General features: G+C 37.6%; 1 protein-coding gene and 1 pseudogene across 2 annotated transcripts in view; one reads left to right on the plus strand and one right to left on the minus strand.

The window, feature by feature from the left end:
- Positions 1-26,918, minus strand: part of Exoc4 (exocyst complex component 4) — an 826,621-nt gene that overhangs the window by 193,693 nt on the left and 606,010 nt on the right. The gene's annotated exons all lie outside the window — the stretch shown is intronic.
- Positions 1,614-4,016, plus strand: LOC109690149 (origin recognition complex subunit 2 pseudogene; annotated as a pseudogene).

Raw genomic sequence — 26,918 nt, forward strand, 5'->3', positions numbered from 1 at the left:
GAAAAGGTATAGGCAAAGGCTAGGAACAAGGGATGAGCTTTTGTTCTGTGGCTGGAGGAAGAGTTTCTTATTGAAGAATCTGGGGAGAAGTGTTGACCAGATAGGGCGAACCAGCTCAGGGAAGGCGTGAATGCTGGGCAGGTTGAGGGTCTTCTACACCCGAAAGAGGAGAAAGAGGAGGGCATTACATGAGGCTGTGGAGGAGCTTAGAATCCAAATTCTAGAGCTGAATGCAATCCTTATTATCCAGTCCAATTCTCTAGTTAGAAAACAGAAAAAAAGAGAATCATAACAAATATAAATAATGAGGGGAAGGGCAAAAAACAAAGTTGGTTTATGATATTTCAAAAGCCAAAGTCAAATCCTCTGAGTTTCCTCTGGCCAAAGATGAGGATTAAAATATCAGAAAGAAAAAAAATTATTGAATTTATTATGTTTATTGAAAAACCAATGAAGAAAGAAGCCCAGAAAAAACTCATTTGTCACAATTTGAGGTGACTATTAAATCAAATTCTCCTTTGAAAACCAGTAAAAATCAGTAAAGGGAAAGAATCGAGCATTTGTTCTATCTTTCCAGTAGGAACTATATTTCAGCCTTACTAAATGGAGAAAATTCTACTTTAATGAAGAATTCCAACTAAGAAATGTAGAAGAAATGATCTAAGTAGAAATAATTTTGTGTCCTTTAATAAAGCAACAAATTCAAGTAAAAAGTTATTCATTAGTACTAAAACAAAAAAACGAGACTACAAAAGGAAATAAACTGTCATGTTTAAGTTACACCACAGATTACTTTCTGGTCCCACAAAGAAAATGACTCAATGGAAGAGGGAATGCATGGTCATAAATGTCATCCGGGGACCAATCTCAGCACCAGTAATGTCAGGAAACCAGCTCTTATGGTGGCAGTGAGGAGGGCCTAAAAAGAGTCTTGAAGTCTTGCTAGTCAAAGAGACAGAATTTGAGGTTTTAGAAGACTCAGGCACCTACAGTTTGTGGGACAAAATATTGGAGAAGAGAGAGCTCTGTAAATAGAGAGGAAAAGGGATAGATGGGGGGCGGGAGACAGAGAGATATAATCTCTGTAGATCTTCAGAAGGGTCCCCTCAAATCTTTGAGTGAATACAGATCTGGAGGACTAGTGAAGCAAAGAAGAGAATTACCTGAAAGGAACAGATAGCATAGTGCACATGTCCTGCATCCAAGCAAAATTATGTAGCATGGGAAGATCTGGGAAAATACATAAGAAAGAGGAAAATGAGTTAAGAAGAACAGATCCAGAAATGACACAAGTAACAAATTAGTAGATGGAAGGTTAAAGCTATTATAAATGTGATTCTATGTTCAGAAATACAAAGAAAACATGAACATGACAAGAGAAATGGAAAACATAGCAATAGTAACTACTCAAGATAAAACAGGGGAAAAAAGGATGAAAAAACAGAAGAGAGAGACAGTCAGCTGTGGGATAAAATGAAACTACCTAACATACATGCAACTGGAGTTCCTAAAGTAGCAAAGAAAATATAAGGAGATATAATAGCTGAAAACCGTCCAGCTTTAATGAAAACAACATACCCACAGATCCCAGGTCAGTGAACTTCCAACAGAAGATGACCAAAACAATAGCAAGGCATATTATAACCAAACTGGTGAAAATCAGAGGTAAATAGAAAAATATTTTTAAAAAATCAAGGAAAAGAAAAGAGAGAAAGACATGAGATTTGAAAAGAAAAAAATATGAATTTAGGCCTTTTGAGTCCCAGGTTGATGCTCTGTTTATCAGCCTATAGTATGTCCCTTCCTGGGGCAAATCTTGTTAGATGAAGATGAACTAGTAGACACATTGATAAGGGAGAGCTCACAACAAGTTGGTGACCAAGGCCTAAGCAGAAAACTAGAATATCTTGGACACTGGACAGTGATGGCAGGAAGTAAAGAGGATCCAAGAGAGAAAAAGGAACAGGGACAAAGACAAAAAAGGAAAAGGAAGGAAAAGAACAAAAAAGAAAGCTCTCTGTCTCACCCTGTGAGCTCTCTCTTGCACGTGCTCCCACCATGAGTCCATCTAGCATGTGACACAATCAAGGGGACCTTCAATTATGCTAAGTTGATGCCAGCACTATGTCCTGGCACTAGTATTAATCCTTGAAAAATGGCTCTACTACAGATGGCAGAAATAAATATTTTTTTCTTTTCAGAATAGAAAACACTCTGAAAAGACAGCTAAATTAGCTCCAGAATCAGCAGAAATACAAGAAAAAGTATTCAGTTCAATTTGAACAATGATCCTAGTATCATCATAATCATCCCTTAAAGTAGCAAGGAACATTCTGCTTCAAAGTTCAGTTGAAGCACAATGACAAAAGTGGATTTCTACCAATACAACCTTGTAGTCTAAGAAAAAGATTAATAAAGGCCAGGTGTGGGCTCACACCTATAATCCCAGCTACTTGGGAGGCAAAGATTGGGAGGATCACAGTACAAAGCCACCTTGGGCAAAAAAGTAAGCAAGACCCCATCTCAACAAAAAAAGCTGAGTGAGTTGTATTTACCTGTCATCCCAGCTAACTGTGAAGCATAAAGTAGGATGATTACAGTCCAGGCTGGCCTCAGCAAAAACCAAAAGCAAGACCGAATCTCAAAAACAGCCAAAGCAAAAAGTGCTGCTGGTATGGCTCAGTTAGTAAAGTACCTGCCTAGCAACTAGTTCCCTGAGCTTAAACCCCAGTGTCATAAAAATAGATTAAAAATTCCAAGGTCTATTCTGACATTAAAAGTGAATATTCTCTGAGTTCAAACCCCAGTCACACATACACACACACACACACACACACACACAGAGAATGAGAGAGAGAGAGAGAGAGAGAGTAAATATTCTGTTTCCATCTGAGAGGATGGTGAAGGTGCTGTATGGAAATATGAGGGAGGCCCAGTATAACCATGTTCAGACAAAGAACTCAAACTCACAGCGGAGTAGTTTCAGCTCCTGCTTGCAAAGAAAAGGAGGAGTTAAACAAGTGACTTAGAATATTTAAAAACCTCTGATGTATCACTGAAGAAGCTAAAGAGAACTAAACTAGATCAATAAACTGAATAATTTATTCAGCAAGCTTTCTCCTTTTTTTGCTGAACTTAAGCTAAATTAAAGATATGAAAAATTATTTCACAATGGATGCCATAGTTACAACATGGGCTCAATATTGTGCTATATTATTTGAATTCTAAGAGATTTATTAGCATGGTTTCATTCATGTTGTCACCAATGGCTTCCTTTTTGGGAATCAGTGTGAAATCAGTCTTGATTTCTGTAACAGAAGAAATCCTTCATCATACTGGTGTTTTCTGACATGTGCTGGATCAGCTAGACTGGATAATGAAACAAATTTAGAGATTCTTCTTTAGAATTCTTCCTTCTCATCCACAATCTTAACAGCCAAATGTTGAGAGGAGAAGACAAAGCCAGCAAATTATTTGATAATTTGCATAACACATACCTCATAGTTTCTATGATCATTTCAATGGTCCTTCCCTGTGGGATTATGCAAAGCAGAGATTTTATAACTGGCTTTAGTGTATGAAACAAGCACATGTAATCCTATACTGAAGAAACCTCCAAAAACTTTCTTCTGGTTACACACTGACTGAGAATCTCTACAACTTGTTTCTTTAACTCATGTCTTATAGAACCCTATCCCTAATGTGAGGGGGATTTTCAGGCTATTAGTAAAGTATCAGCAGGATACCCAGATAATCCTTCCTACACTGGACTTTCTTTTCAAGATTTCTACCACCAATGTTTGGAGGCATTCCTTGTGAAGAGTGAGCGGAATACTCCAGGCCCAGTTATGTGAATTCAAGGACCACAGACTTACAAGAACAAAGAAGGGAACTGATGGAATGGAACCTTTATTGATTCCTGTTGACATGGGACACTGATTGATTTCTTGGAAAAGCAAGAGGAGGGAGCCTATGGAAGGGCTCTTTGTACCCCAGCTACTTCTCCTTTTAGTTGAATGTGTTCTGTTTACATTCAATAATCATAAGATTATTTTTCCAGTATATAGGACTTAATATTTGGAGGAGAGTGTGTCATTGATTATGCAGTGGTTCTAGAGTTGGAGAAAATGGCCCTTCCATTCATTACTTCTCTTGAGGCTTCTAGCTGGGATGAATGGTATACTTTGGGACTAATTGGACATGAATTAAAAATATTTTATATTAGAGATAGTATTCCTATTTTTGAGGGTCTTTTCGCACTTACTGAGCTGTTTGCAAGTACACTTGTTCCATATGGAAGAACAAAGCCACACAGACATCACATAAATCTGCTTTATTTGCTATTCTGAGTGTGATGGAAAAAGCTGATCATCTCTTGCTGTTTCTGAGATAACTTAACAAAAGGTATACATTGAGAAGTAGGTACTCTAGCTTTCTCCTTCTGGGTTTAGGTTACCTACTTGGGGGGAGGTAGAGACATTACACTAGTCAGCAGGAATAGAAGGCAAAGCGTAAGAAGTACATAGAGTGTAGACACAGTCTAGAAAGTACATGAACAATAGACCATGATATTTGGAACAATCAAAACATGTCACATGATTTCAACCTTTATTGATACAAGTGAGAAGCCAAGCTAGAGAAGTAAAATTCCAAGTTACATTTTAGTATTTGTTTTTTAGACAATATAAAATAAAAAACATTTCATTATCCTTGTATATTGACATATTTTTTCTTTTGTTGAATAGCATCCAGGTGAGTAGTATATTAGTGGCTGGCTGTAAGTTAGACTTGATTTCTTGGTTAAGTAGACATAAAACTCACTGTAAGATATCTTAATTTTTTCCTTAAGTGGCAATTTGAGGGCTTCTAAATTGTCCTCAAATGTTTTATTTCTTAGGAAATAAAAAAGATTAACCTTGGCCTCTGTTGTTGGTTTACAGTCTTTATATACTTTCTTAGATATTTCATATTTGGAAGCAAAATTCTTCATTAAAATAAAATATGTACTGCATCAGCATTTCTCACTCAAAACAAAACAAAAAGGTAAGAAAGAAGAATTTCAAGGAAGAGGGATAGTGCAAGGGCATCCAACCTTTAAACAATAAACCAACCACTCACAAAATCCTGTAACAAGGAAAGAGGTTGTTGTATACTTTAAAACATTCTCATTCTATTCAAAGGGCCCAATATTATTTTATGCTCTAGGTATCAGATTTTTTTAAAAAAAATCTTTTCATTCTTTTCTTTAACACAACCAAAACAAGCTCTTCTTAAAAGAAAAAAATTAAAACCAAGAAGTAGAATAAAAGTAAAAAGGGCACAAAAGGGAACAAATACAGATGAGCTTAGAGAGAACTAACCCCAAATGGTCTTGATTTACCAAAGTAAAATATCCAACAACCACTATTTCCTTCCTTTTATTTTGGACATAACTACAAATAAAATTTGTTATAATTTAAATGTGAATGTTAAAATGATCCACTGATCTATGTTTCATCTGCTAAGCCATTCAATGTTAATGTGCCAGGCACCATCACTGTGCTCTGCTCTGGGAATATAGGACATGTGCACACACACACACACACACACACACACACACACACACACACACACACTTCCTGCCCTCTTGGGATTTAGAGTTTCAAGGAGATCAATAAACAAAGCAGAAGAAGTTGAAGAAGTGTGTCCTTACAGGTCTTAGTGCTTTATAAACACTAAATGTTATTTAACCATCTATAAAGCAGAAGTGATTATTACCCTGATTTTGCAGTTGAGGAAACTGAAGTACTAAGAGGTAAAGAGTTGTCCAAGGCATACAACTAACAAGGTAATAATTCCAGCCAGAACTTGAATTTGAATAGCTTGAATCCAGAAGCATTTTCTAGTCACTGCTTTTGTTGCTTCTAGTAAAAACACAAAAACAATATGGGACTGGTAATCCAAGGTGCTTGGTGCAGCAAAGTCAAAACAAATAAGGACTGCTTGAAGATGAAGGTTACTACCAGCTATAGACAAAAGTTAGAGTGGTAGAATTGGTAAGACCCAAACCAGGTTTTCAGAAAGCTGTGAAGGGAGTCTGGGGTGAGGAAGACAGGCTTTTGATATATTTGTCAGTAAAAGTAAGATGTGAAGTAACTCAGCAAGTAGATAGGATGGAGTCAGAACAGAAATGAAGACTGGACCTTCTGGGTGATACATAGGACTTTCTGTTTGATCTGGCATCTGGAGCACAGGCCACTCCAATGTTGGCAGCCAAGAGTTCATCCATAGGCAGTTTAAGTTGGCAGTGTTGTCACTTTCCTGAAACTCAGGCTTCTGAATTTACTCACAGCTGATGGAAGGACAGACAAAAGGACACAGGATTGCCATACAGGCTCAGGCTAATATTCTGTCTCTCTTAAAACTTCTTTCTGAAATTGTGTCTTAGCACAATTTTCCATGCCCTACTAACAATATTACCATAACATTTCTAACACTCTTCTTCCTATTCCTGAGAACTGAAAGTACTTTGCAAGTATCTCAGTCAATATCCCAACAGATTGTGAGAAAGTAGAGCAGTCATTATCTTCCCTATTTTACAGCAAGTCTAACACTTAAAGCATTTTCCAGGAAGAAGTATAACACTTACAGGTTTTCAAAGAACACCAGAACATCAAGCTGCCACCAACGGTGGTTGGAATTGCTTTTATTTCTTTACATTACTGAAATTCTTGTATCACTCTGACTAGTTTGTGTCATGTCACAAAGCATCTGTACTCACAGGCACCCCTTTCTTGATGTAGCAACATTTTATATGATTATTTTGTCTTTTTAAACATTACATGTCCTCAGCCATTCCCTTTAGAGCCAACTAAAAACCCCAGAAATTCACAGAGAAGAGCTTTTACTATTCTTCTTGCTAGCCAAGGCAGGATTATTCAGCAGGAGGCTCTGATGACCCATGGTGGGGCAAGATTCATTAGGGAAGAAGTACAAATATATAAATCAACATGTCAAAAGAAGGAAGTTCAGCTGTACCCAGTGGGAGATGCATACTACATACACATTTGTTCCACTCTGTGAAGGCTCACCTGTCTTTGGTGGCTCACACCATATAATAATCAATTATGCTGACAAGTTTCCCTACAAATTGTTTCAGCCTCAGTTACTCATGTACCTCAGAGGTGAGACCTGGAGCCCTCTAAGGAGGAGAATGAGCAGAGAGCTTAGCTTCCAGGAAAATGGAACATATGGAACCGTTTGGGGGAGAGAGCATGCAAGCAAGCATGCAAATATACATGCATGCAAGGGAAAATTTGTTCAAGGGGTAGAGATACAACTTCATACTGGAGTGTGATAACATTCGAGAACTAATGGCTTTTAAAAAGTAGTTTGTGTTTTGCAAAAAACTGGCAGTTGTCAACCCAGCATTCTAGCTCATTCTAGTAATAAATTTGACTGCTCTATGTAACCTTTCCATGTCCAGCAAAATAGAATGCACTGCAGGCAAAAATCAAGTAAGTAGGCAACAGGAGAGCTGGGCTATGAACAAGGTTTTAACACTGACTGACTCTGGGATGTTGAAGAAGTTACTCTCCCGTTCTTCATTTGCCAGGAGTGGGATATTCTTCATGAACCATGATGACATTTCCAGCCTTCCCAGTATAAAACAAACAGGCTTTTGCTCACTTTCCCAAGTTTAGGACATGAGTCATTCATACTTAAGCTTTCCTAGATTTTATTTTATTTATTTTTTACAGAAAAAAAATTTTTTTAAAAAAATTGGTAGGTAACATCATTAATCTTTGACTGACTGAAAATCAATAATTAGTGAGCACATTTTTGTTCTAATTATTATCTAGAAGAGCTACGAAGTATTATAAGGCATGTTTGAATGGAAGTTATCTCAAAATTCTCAAACCACCTTTATGTTTTTTTTCCCCTTTATTCATATGTGCATACAATGATAGGGTCATTAATCCCCCCTTCCCCCTACTCCCTCCTTCTCACCCTCACCCCCTCGCTTCCAAGCAGGAACTGTTTTGCCCTTATCTCTAATTTTGTTGAAGAGTGAGTATAAACATTAATACGGAGGACCAGGGGTTTTTGCTAGTTGAGGTACGGATAGCTATATAGGGAGATTCCTAGCTTTGCTTCCATGTACATATGTGTTACTTTCTAGTGGTGGAGGGGCACTCCCTCACACGAACTGTAAATAAACAAGCTGGCCAGAGAAGACGGGAGTGGCCACCCCCTCCCAGCAACCTTGGAGAGGGAAAGCTTCTAACAGCACCTGTCATGTGGAAAGCTCCACAGGAGTGGGGGGACGGGCACTCCCTCACTCAAACTGCAAATAAACAAGCCAGCCGGAGAAGGCAAGAATGGCACCACCTCCCACAGTGTGCTTAGAGAGGGGAAGGCTTCCAACAGTGGTGAAAGTGTGGCATGCTTCATCGGAGAGTGGGGGAGGGGCACCTCCCCATGTGAACTCTAAATAAAGACTGCAATTGCAAGAGGTGGGTAGGGCTTTAAACTGGAGAAAACAAAAGGGGCATGTGTCCAGGAGAACTCTAAATAAACAAAGCCTGCAGGGATGGGTGAGTGTAAATCTCTGTACTGAGATCTGCAATAAATAAAGCATGCAGCAGCAGATGGCTAACAGTAGGTGGCAGGTGAGTCACAGTCTCACATAGACATTCACAAAGCTGTCTCCAGACTCTTTTTTTTTTTTTCCTCTTCCTTTGATGAGACAATGACAGAACTAGGACTGGATCCTGAAGGACTAACTGAAACTCCCAGTTTATTTCTTTGGATCTGTTTTTTTTTTTGTTGTTGTTGTTGGTTTGTTTGTTCATTTTTGTTTCTTTCCCTTTTTCATTACCTTCTATGCTTTCCCTCTCCTCTCACCCTTCCATATTAGATATCACCATTGTTATTATTACAAGTTAGACAATACTGAGTTACACACAGTATAGGGACAGTAACAACAGCAAGGGCAATGATGGGAAGATGGAAAAAAGAGGGAAACCATTTTCCCTCTAATAATAAATTAGTACAGGAACCAGAGGGAAATGAAGAAAACAGATACCCAGATCCAGATTCCAACAAAACAAAGATAAACTATGCCAAAGAACCCATTGAAGCCCACAACAACCTGGAAGAAGAAATCCTTCAAGTAATCAATGAGAATTTTATAGAGATGATACTGGATATGGTCAACCAAAATGTATAGGAGACACTCAAGAAATTCCAAGACAACAAAAATAGAGATTTTGAAAAAGCACAAGAACAAATAAAAGAAACTATAGAAGCACTGTATAAACACCAAACTGAAACAAAGAACAGGATAAATAAAAAGATAAATGAACTCAGGATGAAAATAGGCAATATTACAGAAGAAGCGACTGAGGATATGGAAAACCTCAGTAAAAAGAACAAAACAGAAATGCAAAACAAAATGGAAGGCCAATCCAGCATACTAGAACAAGTAGAAGACAGAATCTCAGAATTCAAAGATGCCATGGTAATTAAAGGAAAAACCAAAGAACTATTAGTTAAAAAATTCAAGACCTGTGAAAAGAAAATGCAAGAACTTGCTGACTCCATCAAAAGGCCAAACCTGAGAATCATGGGCATTGAAGAAGGAGAAGAGGCACAGCAAAAGGAATGCATAATATATTCAACAAAATAATAACAGAAAATTTCCCAAATCTAGAGAAAACTATTCCCATACAGGGACAGGAAGCCTCCAGAACTCCAAACAGCCTTGACCAAAATAGAACTACCCCATGACACATTATCATTGAAACCAAAAGCACAGATACTAGAGAAAGAATATTGAAGGCTGTGAGAGAGAAAAAACAAATAACATACAAAGGCAAACCCATCAAAATCACAGCAGACTTCTCAACAGAAACATTAAAAGCAAGATGAGCTTGGGGTGAGGTCTTATGGGCACTAAATGAAAATAACTTCAACCTTAGGATACTCTACTCAGCAGAACTATCATTAAAATAGATGGAGCAATAAAATCTTCCATGATAAGCAGAAACTAAAATAATATATGACCACAAAGCCACCACTACAAAAGATTCTTCAAGGGATTCTGCACACAGAAAGTGAAACCCAAAATAACCATGAAAAGACAGGCAGTAACAAACTACAGGAAAAGAAAAAGCAAAAAAGTAGAGAGTAAAATTGATTTAGCTACACACAATCAAACCCTCAAACAACTAAGACAACTAAATGACGGGAATCAACACATACCTATCAATACTAACACTTAATGTTAATGGATTTATTCCCTCATCAAAAGGCACCGTTTGACAAACTGGATTAAAAAGGAAGAACCAACACTTTGTTGCTTACAGGAGACCCATCTCATCGACAGCAATAAGTATAGGTTTAGGATGAAAGGCTGGAAGAAGATTCACCAAGCCAACGGTCCCTGAAAACAGGCAGGAGTATCAATACTTATCTCTGACAAAGCAGACTTCAAACCTACATCGATCAAACGAGATAAAGCAGGACATTCCATACTAATTATCAACCTATATGCACCCAATGTCAATGTACCCAATTTCATCAAACATACCCTGAAAGACCTAAAAGCATATATTAACTCCAACACAGTGGTCGTGGGAGACTTTAACACCCCACTATCATCAATAGATAGGTCATCCAAACAAAAAAATCAATAAAGAAATCCAAGCTCTAAAATACACAATAGATCAAATAGACCTACTTGGTGTCTACAGAACATTTCATCCAACTTCTACACAATATACATTCTTCTCAGCAGCCCACAGAACCTTCTCCAAAACAGATCATATCTTAGGGCACAAAGCAGGCCTCAGCAAATATAAGGAAATGGAAATTCTACCATGCATTCTATCTGATCACAATGCAATAAAACTAGAACCCAACAACAAAAATAAAGACAAAAAACATGCAAACAGCTGGAAACTGAATAACTCATTGCTTAATGAACAATGGGTCATTGATGAAATAAAAGAGGAAATTAAAAGGTTCCTGGAAGTCAATGAAAATGAAAACATAAGCTACTGGAACCTATGGGACACAGCAAAGGCAGTCCTGAGAGGGAAGTTTACAGCCATGAGTGCATATATTAAAAAGACTGAAAGATCTCAAATCAATGACCTAATGATACATCTCAAATGCATAGAAAAACAAGAACAAGCAAATCCCAACACAAATAGAGGAGAGAAATAATAAAAATAAGAACTGAAATCAATGAAATAAAAACCAAAAAAACATAAAAAGAATTAATGAAACAAAAAGTTGGTTCTTTGAAAAAATAAATAAGATTGACAGACCCCTGGCAAACCTGACTAAAATGAGGAGAGAAAAAACCCAAATCAGTAAAATCAGGAATGCAAAAGGGGAGATAACAAAAAACACGATGGAAGTCCAGGAAAACATGTCAGATTACTTTGAGAACATATATTCAAATAAATTTGAAAATCTTGAAGAAATGGATAGATTTCTAGATACTTATGATCATCCAAAACTGACCCAAGAGGACCTGAATAGATCTATAACACAAAATGAAGTTGAAGCAGCAATCAAGAGTCTCCCTAAAAAGAAAAGTCCAGGACCTGATGGATTCTCTGCTGAATTCTATCAGACTTTTAAAGAAGAACTAATACCAATCCTCCTTAAACTGAAATAGAAAGGGAAGGAAAACTGCCTAACACATTTTATGAAGCCAGTATTACACTTATCACAAAACCAGGCAAAGACACCTCGAAAAAGGAGAAGTATAGGCCAAGCTCCTTAATGAACACTGATGCAAAAATCCTCAATAAAATAATGGCAAACTGAATTCAACAACACATCAAAAAGATCATTCACCAGACCAAGTAGGTTTGATCCCAGAAATGCAGGGGTGGCTCAACATACGAAAATCAATAAATATAATACACCACATTAACAGAAGCAAAGACAAAATCCACTTGATCATCTCAATAGATGCAGAAAAAGCCTTTGATAAGATCCAACACCATTTTCATGATAAAAGCGCTAAGAAGACTAGGAATTGAACGAAAGTACCTCAATGTTATAAAAGCTATATATGACAAACCTACAGCCAGTATTATACTTAATGGTCAAAAACTGAAACCATTCCCTCTAAAATCAGGAATGAGACAAGGATGTCCACTATCTCCACTCCTATTCAACATAGTACTGGAATTCCTAGCCAGAGCAATTAGGCAAGAAGAAGGAATAAAAGGAATACAAATAGGTAAAGAAACTGTCAAAATATCCCTATCTGCAGATGATATGATCCTATACTTAAAGACCCAAAAAACTCTACTCAAAAGCTCCTAGACACCAACAACAGCTATAGCAAGGTAGCAGGATATAAAATCAACATAGAAAAATCATTAGCATTTCTGTACACTAATAATGAACAAACTGAGAAAGAATATATGAAAACAATTTTATTTACAATAGCCTTAAAATAAATAAAATACCTAGGAGTCAACTAAACAAAGGATGTGAATGACCTCTACAGGGAAAACTATAAACCCCTGAGGAAGACTATAGAAAGTGGAGAGATTTCCCATGCTCATGGATTGGTAGAATCAACATAGTAAAAATGTCTATACTCCCAAAAGCAATCTACATGTTTAATGCAATTCCCATCAAAATCCCAATCACATTCATCAAAGAGATTGAAAAATCTGCCATTAAATGTATTTGGAAACACAAGAGGCCATGAATAGCCAAGGCAACACTCAGTCAAAAGAACAACGATGAAGGTATCACAATACCCGACTTCAAACTATATTACAAAGCAATAACAATAAAAGCAATGTGGTACTCACACAAAAACCACACATGAAGACCAGTGGAACAGAAGCCACACAACTATAATCAACTTGTCTTTGACAGAGGTGCTAAAAATATACGATGGAGAAAAGAGAGCCTCTTCAACAAAAACTGCTGGGAAAACTGGTTAGCAGTCTGCAAAAAACTGAAACTAGATCCATGTATATCACCCTATACCAAGATTAACTCAAAATGGATCACGAATCTTAATATCAGACCCCAAACTCTAAAGTTTGTACAGGAAATAGTAGGAAATACTCTGGAATTAATAGGTATAGGTAAGAACTTTTTCAATGGAACTCCAGCAGCACAGCAACTAAGAGATAGCACAGATAAATGGGACTTCATAAAACTAAAAAGCTTCTGCTCAACAAAAGAAATGGTCTCTAAACTGAAGAGAACACCCACAGAGTGGGAGAAAATATTTGCCAGGTACACATCAGACAAAGGACTGATAACCAGAATATATCGGGAACTTAAAAAGCTAAATTCTCCCAAAACTAATGAACCAATAAAGAAATGGGCAAGTGAACTAAATAGAAATTTCTCAAAAGAAGAAATTCAAATGGCCAAAAAACACATGAAAAAATGCCCACCATCTCTAGCCATAAAGGAAATGCAAATTAAAACCAAACTAAGATTCCACCTCACCCCTGTTAGAATAGTCATCATTAGCAACACCACTAACAACAGGTGTTGGTGAGGATTCGGGGAAAAAGGAACCATTTTATACTGCTGATGGGAATGCGAACTAGTGCAACCACACTGGCAAAAAATTTGGAGGCTTCTTAAAAATCTAAACATAGATCTACCATATGACCAAGCAATACCACTCTTGGGGATATACCCAAAAGAATGTGACACAGGTTACTTAAGAGGCACTTGCACACCCATGTTTATTACAGCACTATTCACAATAGCCAAGTTATGGAAATAGCCAAGATGCCCCACTACTGACGAATGGATTAAGAAAATGTGGTATTTATACATAATGGAATTTTATGGAGCCATGAAGAAGAATGAAATCTTATCATTCGCAAGTAAATGAACATCATTCAGAATGATGGAGAACATCATTCTGAGTGAGGTTAGCCTGGCCCAAAAGACCAAAAATCGTATGTTCTCTCTCATAGGCAGACATTAAATCAAGGGTAAACACAAGGGATTGGACTTTGATCACATGATAAAGCAAGAACACACAAAGAAGGTATGAGGATAGGTAAGACACCCAAAAAACTAGATGGCATTTATTGCCCTCAATGCAGAGAAACTAATGCAGATACTTTATAGTGACAGAGGCCAATAGGAGAAGGGGACCAGAAACTAGAGACAGGGTTAGTTTGAGAAGAATTAACTTAGAAGGTAACACACATGTACAGGAAAGCAATGCGAGTCAGCTCCCTGTATAGCCATCCTTATCTCAACTAGCAAAAACCCTGGCTCTTCCTATTATTGCTTATACTCTCTCTTCAACAAAGTTAGAGATAAGGGCAAAATAGTTTCTGCCTGGAATCGAGGTGGGTGGGGAAAGGGAGGGAGTGGTAAGGTGGGTGAGTATGGGGAAGAAATGACCCAAACATTGTATGCACATATGAATAAAAGAAAAAAAAATTAGAATTATTGAAGCTTTGATGTATTTCCTTCTAAGACAATCTCTTAACACAGGAAATAACTACACCCCTAGGAAGGATACAGTCAATACTTAGAATGTACAATTGTTTCCAGATTTTTAAGATTTTACCAACCAGAGAAACAGTAGACTGGTATAGATCCAACTTTTTATTTTACTAAGTAAAAATACTTGAGATAAAACAAAACACAAAACACATCATCTACAATATCATTGTTTTCAAAAAATTATGAATGGTTTAGCACCCAAAAATAGGAGAATAATATCAGAAAAAATTGTTGTCAAAGAAAGTAGACTTGAAATCACAGATGTACACACACACACACACACACACACACACACACACACACACCCCACACACATGTATACACACATATTACGTACTTCATTGACCTGGTGAACTGGCCTTTGGGGAGCATGGCTCTAGGAAGAAGGTGTTAGGTATCAATAACAGAGTACATGTTTTATAGATCACTATGATTGGTGAGGACAAAGTTTGAATACTGTGACTGCTCACAACTTTGGGTGGCTAGCATAGCTCTTGCTTTTAAATGAGAAGTTGTCATTATTCCAAACAAGGGCTTCATATTTTGTACAGTATCTAGTGAGAGACTGTAGATGTGTGATGTGCTCATATGATTTAAAAAGTAGGAGAAATAAAATACACAAAGACTCAGCTGTCATGATTTTATCTTTGGGCTGTTAAGTATAAATAAATACAAAATTAGTACAAAATTCAGAAGTATTAAATGAAATTGTTCAACAGCTTTTTAATATGGGTAACTTAGGAGGCACTTTAAGAACATGAACATATAATTTGGAAAGTAAACTCTAATGATTCATAAAATTACCACAGTTCCCACGTAACTGAAAACAATAGAGCCCAGCACAAAATATAGAGATCATTCAAATCATTTTAATGGTTTTTCATTTTTTTCTTTGAAACTCTCTGCTCCTTTATCACCAGGACTTCTTTTTATAAATGAAAAATAGAATGCCCTGCTGCCCATTTTCTTCTTTTATTGTTTCTCTTTTGTTCTAAAAATGAGGGTAAAATTAAGTGCCTAGATCATAGAGATTTCCAGATGGTCAAATGAGTAGTGTGGCTCCTGGGGTTGAGGTTTTCATAGATGTAGACACTCATTTCTCACTCTGCCTCCAGGGCTCTTGTTCAATACACATTTGATTTAGCTTACGATCCTTAAATATGTGACAACCAAATTTCTTCTTTGAATGAAGACCAAAATGGATTTAATTGCTAAAATCAAGTTGGGAATTTTTTATGCAGTTAGGAAAATGTTCCTTTTGTGGTGGGGGGTGTAGCTCAGTGGTAGAATGCTTGCCTAGCATCCACAAGAGCCTGTGTTCAATCCCCACTCCCACCCAAAAAACTATTAAAATGCCCCTTTATTTTCCTACTTACATATATTTGAAAGAATAAATTAAAAGTTCATATTATATATATTTTAATTTTTACAAGTCATTCTGAAATGTAACTATTTTCTCCTTATTTGTCTCCCTTTCTGATGACCACCTTTCCAACTTTATTTCATTCACCCTTCAATCTGAGGCAATTTTGCCTCTTCTTTTATTGTCATGTGCTCTCTTACTACTGCCCATTTGGTCTTGAACTCTTCCACGTAATAAGCCTGTGGGCAAGATAATAATTGTCTTTATTTTATTAGTTAAATATGCACATATTGCTTACTATATGCTAGACATTATTCTAGGTGCTTTTAAAATTAATTCACTTAGGCACCATACTGACTCTGTGTGGTAGATACTATTATTATCTCCACTTCACAGATGATGAAATTGAGTCAAAAACCATTTGGTAAGAGACCCAAGATGACACAACTAGTAAATGGTGGAGTCACACTCCACCATTTAGTCTTAATTATTGAGAAGAAGAACATCAAGGAGGAGGAAGAAGCAATGGGAGGCAGATAGGGAGAAATGAATAACAGATTCATTGGGCATAAAAAGGATGGAGGGAGAGCAGAGAGGAATGGCCATGAAAATCTGGGCCTGATGCTCACTAGAGATGTAGAGTAAAGAAATGTAAGGTAGGAGTGAATACCTTGGAGACAGCGCTTTGCCATCTTGAAGATAAGTGATAACTGGGTTAGCTCAAGGTCACTGGCACAGCTGCTAGGAGTAGAAGAGAAGAACTTAACTGGAGGTAGAATGATGGTGGATATTTGATAAGTGGCTCTCCAGCGAGGTGATGTCCTGTTATATTGTTTGCTGGTTTTAGTGATGTAAATAGTTCTACCGTGGTGGATTTTTCTTTTCATTTTTCTTTTATTATTCACATGTGCATACAAGGCTTGGTTCATTTCTCCCCCCTGCCCACACCCCCTCCCTTACCACCCACTGCCCCCCTCCCTCTCCCCGCCCCTCAATACCCAGCAGAAACTATTTTGCCCTCATTTCTAATTTTGTTGTAGAGAGAGTATAAGCAATAATAGGAAGGAACAAGGGGTTTTGCTGGTTGAGATAAGGAGAGCTATACAGGGCATTGACTCACATTGATTTCCTGTGCGTGGGTGTTACCTTCTAGGTTAATTCTTTTTGATCTAATCTTTTCTCTACTACCTGTTCCCCTTTTCCTATTGGCCTCAGTTGCTTTAAGGTATCTGCTTTAGTTTCTCTGTGTTAAGGGCAAGTAATGCTAGCTAGTTTTTTAGGTGTCTTACCTATCCTCACCCCTTCCTTGTGTGCTCTCACTTTTATCATGTGCTCATAGTCCAATCCCCTTGTTGTGTTTGCCCTTGATCTAATGTCCACATATGAAGGAGAACATACGATTTTTGGTCTTTTGGGCCAGGCTAACCTCACTCAGAATTATGTTTTCCAATTCCATCCATTTACCAGCGAATGATAACATTTCATTCTTCTTCTACCATGGTGGATTTTAAGCAGCCAACATGATGTCACTGGACTTATAGCTGAGAAGTGCACAGCAACACATACAGTGGTACAGTATTGCTGCCAGCAGCCACAAAAGATGCAGAAAGCCTCAAGAGCAAGGATAATAGTAAAGTGTAGTAAAATAACGATTTTTAGTATTTATTACCTTTGTTTCTCATATCATAAAACTTACTTTTATTAATGGCTATGTTTATTAACCAGCTCACAAAAATCTCTGAAAATTTCACAGCCAGCTCTTGGGAGTCTCAGGAATGTAACTACCCAAATATATCAATTCTCAGATAAGTGAAGAGAGAGGGATCTGGAGATTTGATCTTTAACATCTGAAATTTGCCACAGCTAGACAATAAATACAGAAAGAGGGAGACAAAAATGATAGAGCTTATCAAAAGCAGAATACACACTGCAATCTGATGAGTGGAGAAAGAGGTCAAGTGTGAAAGAGGATTTGAGAAAGTAAGTCCAGAGCAGGGCTGACTGTGTTCTCTACCATGCTCTAGCAGGTTGTGAGCAATACACTAAAGAACACGGTTGACACTTGCCACCCACTGTCAGCTCTATAAGTGAGGTCTTGCATCTTACTCCCCTGTTCTGAAGAGACTTTTTACTCAAGGGAAACCATCAGAGGTCAAGGAGGAGTTGAGGATGTTTCATAAAACAACACACTTTAGGTGAGTCGTTATGGTAAACTGTAAAAAGAAAATACAACTGAGGAATTTAATGAAGACAATCTATCCATAAAGCTGAGCAAAGCTCTGATGTAGACAAAAGAAAAAGTCAAATATCACAGGCAACTAGTAACCCAAGGTTTCTCTGAAGTCAAGCACAGAGTCCAGCACAATCATACTCAAGAAGGCTTTTCTAGTAAATGGATTTTCATGATGTCTTTGAAATTCTTATCACTTCAGTGCAAAGAGGTGTGGGGAGGTGTATGTGAGAAAAAAAATCTTTTTTAATGGAAAACATCCTGCCCTTTTTTTATTGCTTAGGATTCTATTTGAAAATGATCTCGCAAAGGAATGCACATTTAAAAATTTTGATATCCAACTCTGTTGGAAATTTTAACTAGGTGTAGCACAACAGAATTTTGTGTAAAAAACACTTATCAAATTCTTCTTGAACTGAAAGATTAAGGAAAGATCCATCTCATTACTCCAAACTGCCAAATAATGGGCTGTTTTGCTAATTAACACTTGAACATATAATTATAACTGGCAACTCTACATAGCAGAGAGCCTTAGGTCAAAAAATCAGCTAGCTTCCAGATCTCAAGTGGCAAACTGTGGTTGAATTAGAAGTAGTGAATACAGTTCTCACTTTTATAATTGCAAAGAGGAAGCACAGCTGTAAGCCTCAAGTTGTCTTTGGTAAAGCCAATACTGAGATTGAGGCCTGTTCGGTTTGATTGAACACTGTGTTTCTGCTACCCTGGGGTCCATGATTTGAGTTCTAAGAATTTCCTGCCATAATGTTTTAGTTTATGATTTAGAAGGGATTCTACCTTCCTGCCATAGATGATGTGATACAACTTGGATATAGGAAAATAGAATAATTAAGTCTAAGAAGAAATTCTACTCAGCTCTTTTACCAGAACAATCATTTAGTGAATACGTCTTAGCATCTATCATTACAGAAGCACAGTGCTAAGGAGATGTGTAAACAGAAAGACTAGGAGACTAACTTTTACTAAATACTTCCTCGATTATGCTTAGCAGGCCACATACTTCCTGTCATTTAGTCCTCAGCTCATTTTACAGGTGAAGACAGGGAGCTATAGAAAAGTTAAGATCAACATCCAAGACAACATAGCTGGAAAGTGGTAAAGCCCAGAGCTGCCCCCAGGCTGCACTACTCAAGGTCTTATTTTTTCCATTATGTCACATTGCAGCTTAAATTACAAATTATCAAATGAAGAGAATGTAATCCAGTTTTAGTCTTGTAGAAGATGAGAGAAACGATGCATACACAGGAGATACATACTGGCCTAGGATGCTCGAGAATATTGTTATAGACAAGTTAGGATATATGCTGGACCTTGAGGGAGCATAAGTAGAAAAGTGAACCTTAACAGCATGAATAAGAAGAAAAGAAGGGGCAGGTATTCCATATTCCTCCCAGACATCTGTTGGGAAAAGGAAGGAAGGGCTCTCTGAATAAAAGTACAGGTAGCAGGAATGATAACTGTATTGAGGGGAGAATTTACTTCTAGGTGAAGAAAGAAGATTGAACATACACATCAATACACACTCTTTCTCTCTGAACCCCACCAGAGAGACAGGAGAGGGCATAAATCTACAAGGGTAAGGAGACCAGGAGGAAGAAAATATCAGTTTGGGAAGCTGGAAAGCAGATTAGGGAAGAAAGTGCCTCTAACAAACTTGAAAAAATGGAATCTTATGACAGTAGTAGGGAAAGCTGAGAAGCAACCTAATCTTTTATTGAATTCAGAACAGTGTCAGGTTCATCTCGACGTGGGGCAATAGGGAAGAAATGGCTAATAAAAGGATTACTTAATGGTCTAAGTATTCAGGCCAGGCGCTGGTGGCTTATGTCGCAATCCTAGCTACTCAGGAGGCAGAGATCAGGAGGATTGTGGTTCGAAGCCAGCCCAGGCAAACAGTTCTGCGAGACCGTATCTCGAAAAATCCTTCACAAAAATAGGGCTGGTGGCATGGCTCTAAGTGAAGGCCCTGAGTTCAATTCCCAGTACTGCAAAAAAAAAAAAAATTTAGATTTCCAGATCTCTTCTCCAGCTGGGCAACCTTCTTCTTCACCATGGCAAAGACATGAAGCTTTCTTCTCTGGAGAGAATAAAATAGAGGGTCTCTGAACTGAGGGAAAGCATGCAAGAAAATGGGCATTACGCGAATTTACGCACATCGGATGCCATGAATTCCCAGCCCTATCCCTTTCCCATTTCTGGTCTTCAGAAAGCAGGTTAGAGAATCTTCTTTAGTGGAGTCTTGTCCAAAAGGGATGACCCAAAGATGTACACATTAGCAGTTTCCCAATTAAATGGCCCAGTCAAATCTTCATGGGCCCATGATCCCAGCCCAAGCCACTGTTATCTGAATAAGTGAAAGCTAAAGAACTCTTAACATCTGAAACACAGAACAGATCTCTTCAAGCCAAACTACAAATAGAACTATTACTAAAGACAACTTAGGAAATTTTGATTTACTTATAAGAAATTTCTTGTTTTTCAACTTCTTTGTCCTTGGCAATTATTTGATTACCAAATTGATGAAATACCCTGAAATTCACAGAGGTTTAAAAGAGAAGGGCATTAATACACATTTTAGACATCCCTTAGAACCATGTAGTCATTGAATAACATGCAGAATGCAGGTCACAAGTTATAATCTTCTTTTAATTAAGTTATTCAATATGCATTTGCTCAGGGTTCTAGTGAAAGGACCTGGTCTCTTTTAAATATGCACATCCAACTCTGAGGCATCTAGAAATTAGTCTTTGGCAGGTTTAGGGAAGTGAGTTGGGCTTCCCACTGTTATCTTACAGGTCATCCTATTTATCATATTTAAGTGAATGTGGCAGGCTAATCTTCGGACAGACTGATAGTGTTCTAACTACTACAGGAAACATGGGAGGAGGGCCCAAAAGTTAGCTTTTCTTTCCCTGCCCCCATGTGAAAGATTAACAAGTCATTGGTTCTCCAGAAAGGAGGAACAGCTTCCTTTAGTATAGGAAGTCTGTGGGAGAGGAAGCTGGGGTGGGGCTTCCCTCAGTGGAAGGGGTAGGGGATTTTGTATATTTGATCGAAAGGGTTAATGCCAACAATGGTAATGACAAGACCACCAAAGACCACCAAACAATCACATGGTTTTAGAATATGTTCAGAGTACATGTAAATTAGAAATCAACATAAAATTTACTTAATCCTTGCAACAATCTTGTGAAGAAGGTATTACTATTGCCATTTTATAAAACAGAAAACTGAGGCCCAGAAACAATAGGCAATGTACCCAAGGCTACACAGCTGCTAAGTGGCACAGTTGGAATCTGAACCTAGGCAGTCTGGCTCCAATCACTCTGTGGGTCCTTGGAGCCTGGGGTTGCTGGGACTGGGGAGTAGTAGCTGCCATAAATGGCTAGATCCACTGTTGCACAGTGCTGCAGACCACTGATGAAGTGTTGTGTGGCTCCCCGGGAGCACAATACTATACTAGGACCAGGACACGGTCCAATGGTTGAGTTTGATTGGTTTGGTGGAGAAATTGCAGGGCACGGCAGAGCCAGATGCTTTCAACTAAACAAAACGGACTTGAGAATGAATCCCCCAGCAAAAGCTAGGATAGACGGAGTCTATTTCAGTAGAGAGAGCAGGCACATTCCCATCTTCATTAGAAGCTGTGTAAGTCTTTCAAGGCTTTAAAACTAAGCTTCAGATGGTAAGTATTTGAGGTGATGGATGCACTAATTAGCTTGATTGTAGTAATCATTTCACATTGTATACATATATGAAATCACTATGTTGTGCACCTTAACTCTATGTAATTTTATTTGTAAATTATACTTCAATAAAGCTAGAAAAAAAAATCACCCTCAAAGCTTCAGAGCACACAGGCTCTCAGATCCAGAGGTGAATCAAAGTCAGTGCTACCTTGGAAGGGGAAAAGTAGATAAAAAATTAAATAGGAGGGTACTTGTCAGGGCTGAGATTTAGTGGGCAAAGGAAGCTGTAACATCTCAGGTTAATCAATCCCCACAATGCAGCCTGTATGACTGACATGCCTGTCTCTAGGAACAGGACAGCCATCCTGCCAGCACGGCCTCTCCAGCTATCATCATCTGCTGTCAGCTTCCTTCATGTTCCACTGTAGCAATGAACAGCATACCTGGGTCTCTCTTCTTTAGTCCCTTGTTGCCAACCATCATTTCTCAACTAGACCTGAGCAGCCAGTCAGTATCTGGAATCTGGTAAGACAAATGCCTTAGAGAAACAATGTATTGTAGGGAGAGAAAAGTTTGGGATTCATCCGTAATTTTGCCAGCTACTTGCTCTGTGGTCATGAGAAATTCCTTAATTTCCCTCAATCTCATATTTAAAGCATTCAATTTGGAGGATTATTGCAGAGATTAAATGAGATTCTATGAAAAACACATTGCTCAATAAGTGGTAATTTTTATTAGTTCCCCCCATTGTAGGTATTGGTTAGATGCAAGTAATTCCCCTGCAAAAATACTAAGAAAGGAATATAACCCAGATTAAGAGAATATGGGCACCAAAATAGATGCCTCCAAGTTCATAATAATAGGCCATCAGTAGAGGTATAATAAGAGAGCAACTAATTTTTTAAAATTTATTAATTTTTTTATTATTCATATGTGCATACAATGCTTGGGTCATTTCTCCCCCTGCCCCCACCCACTCCCTTACCACCCACCCCACCCCTCTCTCTCCCCCCCCACCCCCTCGATATCCGGCAGAAACTATTTTGCCATTATCTCTAATTTTGTTGAAGAGAGAGTATAAGCAATAATAGGAAGGAACAAGGGTTTTTGCTGGTTGAGATAAGGACAGCTATACAGGGAGTTGACTCACATTGATTTCCTGTGCATGTGCGTTACCTTCTAGGTTAATTCTTCTTGATCTAACCTTTTCTCTAGTTCCTGGTCCCTTTTTCCTATTGGCCTCAATAAGAGAGCAACTAATTAAAAACAAACAAATGAACATTTCAGGAGGAATAAATAAAAGTAAACATGGAAATAAAAATAGGAAGATAGTGTGGTGCAATAATGTGTTCAGAATATTAATATAATTTAAAAGAACTGTTGGCACACACTGAACTTGTCATTTTTAAAGTAAATTATACGAGAGAACTCTAGAGGTTTTCTTCACAAACACAAACATCACCACCATGGTTTTCATTGCCAGTGAATTTCTTAATTTTCATTTCTACTGATATGTGGTGCCTTTAAAAAATTTTTTTTGGCAGTTCTGTGGTTTGAAATCAGGGCCTTGACCTTTCTAGGTAGGTGTTTACCAAGTGAATCACACCCTCAACCCTTTTTTGTTTTAGTTATTTTTTCAGATAGAGTCTTACATTTTTTGCCCAGTATCATCTTCCTTTTCGTGCCTCCCACACAGCTGAGATTACATATGTGAACCACCTGGCTTGTTGGTTGAGATAGAGGCTTGCTAACTTTTTGCAAGGGCTGACCTTGAAACATGATCCTCCTGATCTCTGCCTCTTAAGTAGCTAGAATTACAGAAGTATGCCACAACACCTGGCCTGGGTTTCCATTTTTTTTTAAGAGAATGAAAATAAGTTCAGTAAAAATAAAAATCTTAGCAATCACCTTAAATCTTTTGGGCAAATGAAATTAATCAAGATAACTATTTTGTGAAATTTGTTTAAGAAAAAGTAAAGTATTAGATAACAGGAAATATCTTTAAAATTACATGCATAATAATCTTTCAATATTCACTTAATTTTCTCAGGCAAGGATTTCCCAAATAAAATTCCACTTCCTAAAATGTGGTTTAGTTATTGTAAAACAATATTTAATAAAACAAAATCCAGTCTATCCAAACACTTTATATGATTTTTATAATCCTTTCAATGATGATTTTTCTAAAATATATTCACACTTTCCTGTCTTTTATAATGAAATCCATAGATCTTAATGTCATCACAAAATGACATAATGAATTAATGATTTCTTATTATTAAAATTAACCCTTGTATTCAGCAACAAAGTCATGCCTTCAGAGGCTACTGTGGCAGGGAAAGCAGCTTGCACCCTACTGAAATGGTTCCAAATTGTCATGTAGTTTCATAATTTTATATAGTTTCTCTTAGAGGGACCAGTAAGTATTAATGCTTTGAATAAAAAAAATAGCAGTAGCTTCTTATTATTTTCAGTTCCTGAAATTGCTAATATACTGCTTTTTAAGATATGTGAACCAGGGGATGGGGATGAAACTCAATTGTACAGTACTTGCCTGGCATGCATGAGGCCCTGGGTTCAATTTCCAGCACTGGAAAAAAATAATGTAAACCAGAAAATCAGACAGCCAATTTTTTCTAGAATAAGTAGATTTGACAGAGGGCCTGTGGTTGGCTCTTCGTTTCTGACTCTAATTATGAAATGCAGAAGCTCCCGTGGTACTTATACTGATCCGCTTTTGGTACTTATTAATCAATTAAGTACTTTAAGGATATAAAGTACAACAGCATCATTACCTTTTCCAACAACAAATCAGGTATGCAAAAAAAGGTACTATGAAGTCTTTGATGAGTAAGACAGGATTTGTGATACAGATGTATTTTTCATATCCCCGTGTTAAAATTTAAGTTCCCTGAAAGCAAGGCCTGGTCCTGCTTGTTTTTGTATATGTCAGAGCATTGTGTGCCCTGTACATAGTTAGCAGTCAATTATTTATTTTTGAAATCACTATAGGAGCAATAAAGATAAAAGTGACACATAAGGACACACTTCTCCATGAGAACATAGCATGGGGAGACTGACAGTACAACATCAGGATGGGACTGAGAAAGCAGAGAAGAAACCCAGGCACGAGATCAGTGGTCATTCCAGTGTCCTCTGGCCATCAAGTGTTATCAGGGCTTATGGGGACAAACTATCCAAGTCTAGGGTTTCTGCCCTTAATATTCCTGCTCTAAGAAATCTCATCATCTGACCTCACTACTGTGTTTTCACTTCTTACTTTATAAGACTGCTAGATCTATTTTCATGGCATGAAAATCTTTATGCTCCATTTCTGGTGCACATAATTTACTTAGGATATATCTTTCTTGTTCTATAATTATCTATAGTCATCATATCCCTCTGCCTTTTCTAATTTGAGTACAGATGTCTTAAAAGAGAGAGGAAAAGATTTGGCAATTTACTCCCTATCAATATGCCATGGATTGGTATTTGGCAAATTATTACAAAGTAATAGTTACTGGAAAAGTTTGGGGGTTAGTGAAATCACCTAGTGATTTTTATCAATATTTATAAGTTAATGAGAACTCTTATAGCCTTCCTGATCAAGAAGAGGAAGAAGAACACAGAATCAGAGTTAGAAGAGCTGGATACTAGATCCTGATTTACCACTTACTAATTGAGCTGTATTAACTAACTCATGTAGTTTCCTTCTATGTTAAATGGAAGAAATAACTTATCTCACGAGGTGGATATGCACATGATCTACAAAGGCAAGAGGCAGGCTGAAGGTATGACTCAATAAGTAGAGCACCTACTTTGCAAGTGGGATACCCTGAGTTCAAACTCCAGTCCCACCAAAAATAAACAAAGGCAAAAGGTAAAGTGCCATCTAACTATTCATTGATATCATCAATTCCCACATAAATCAGTGAGCCTAATCCAATCAAGTTTCAGAACCTGTGAACAAACAACCACAGTGGCCACACAGTGCTCTGTGCTACTTCATCATAGCTGTTTTTATGAAGCAGTCATTACAGAAGCAGAGACATGGCCAGCAATCATCAGTGCATGAACTGATCATGGTGATGAGTGTAAGCCCTAGGCATGGAGAAAGAATGTCCCAGAACCAACATGAGAAGATATGCTTATCACTGCTGCTAATATCACTCTAAACAGATACAAGCAGAAAACAAATAACTCAAGGGCTGACGACTACCTTTTATGAAATCTGTTTACTCATTTAACTCTCTTTGGTCAGTACATGTTGAATGTCACAACTGTCAGTCACTAGTGCAAAGCTGGGAGGTTGTCCCAAACAAGAAAGCTACTTCAAACTAGATGGCATCCTCTAACACAGGCTTTATTTTCTTAACGTAATGTTTAAATAAAATAAATGAACAAACTCCAAAACAGTTATTTATGTTGACAAATTATCCAGGTTCATGGATTTTTGCAATTACTCAGAGACCCCTGCCTGGTAACCGCTGCTTTAGATGCTTTTTTTTTTTTTTTTTTTTTGGTGGGACTGGGGTTTGATCTCAGGGCCTCACGGTTGCTAGCCAGATGCTCTGTTACCTGAGCCATCTTGCCAGCTCTAGATGCTCATGTTTAAATAGTTTTAGTCATGTATTTTTGCCCTACTACAATTTCTCATCATTAACATAAATTTGTCACATCATCAAATATTAACATATTGAGAAAAATTGGAAAAATGCTTTCCTTACATAATATCCATCTCAGGTTCTGAAAAGGAAATATATATGGTGCTGGGGATATAGCTTGCCTGGCATATGCATGGCTCTGGCTTCAATCCTCAGCACCACATACACAAAAAGATTATATATATAACATGTTAAGTATATTTAACATATAAAAAATACACACTTTTATGAATGTAGGTATGCATGCATGTATTTATCTTTAGCTCAAACAGCAACCTTGACTTCTTGCATATATTCCTAAAAATCTTAGAAACAGCCCTGTATGAGTTTCCCAGTTGGAAGCAATGAATTAGCTTAACTAAAGGTCATTCTTTCTGCTATAATTAGTGCTTCTGTTGGTCAATCAATCAATCAATCAATCCAAGTAATAAAATGCCCTGGGA

The sequence above is a fragment of the Castor canadensis genome, chromosome 2 (assembly GCF_047511655.1).
Source record: "Castor canadensis chromosome 2, mCasCan1.hap1v2, whole genome shotgun sequence".
Classification (NCBI taxonomy): domain Eukaryota; kingdom Metazoa; phylum Chordata; class Mammalia; order Rodentia; family Castoridae; genus Castor; species Castor canadensis.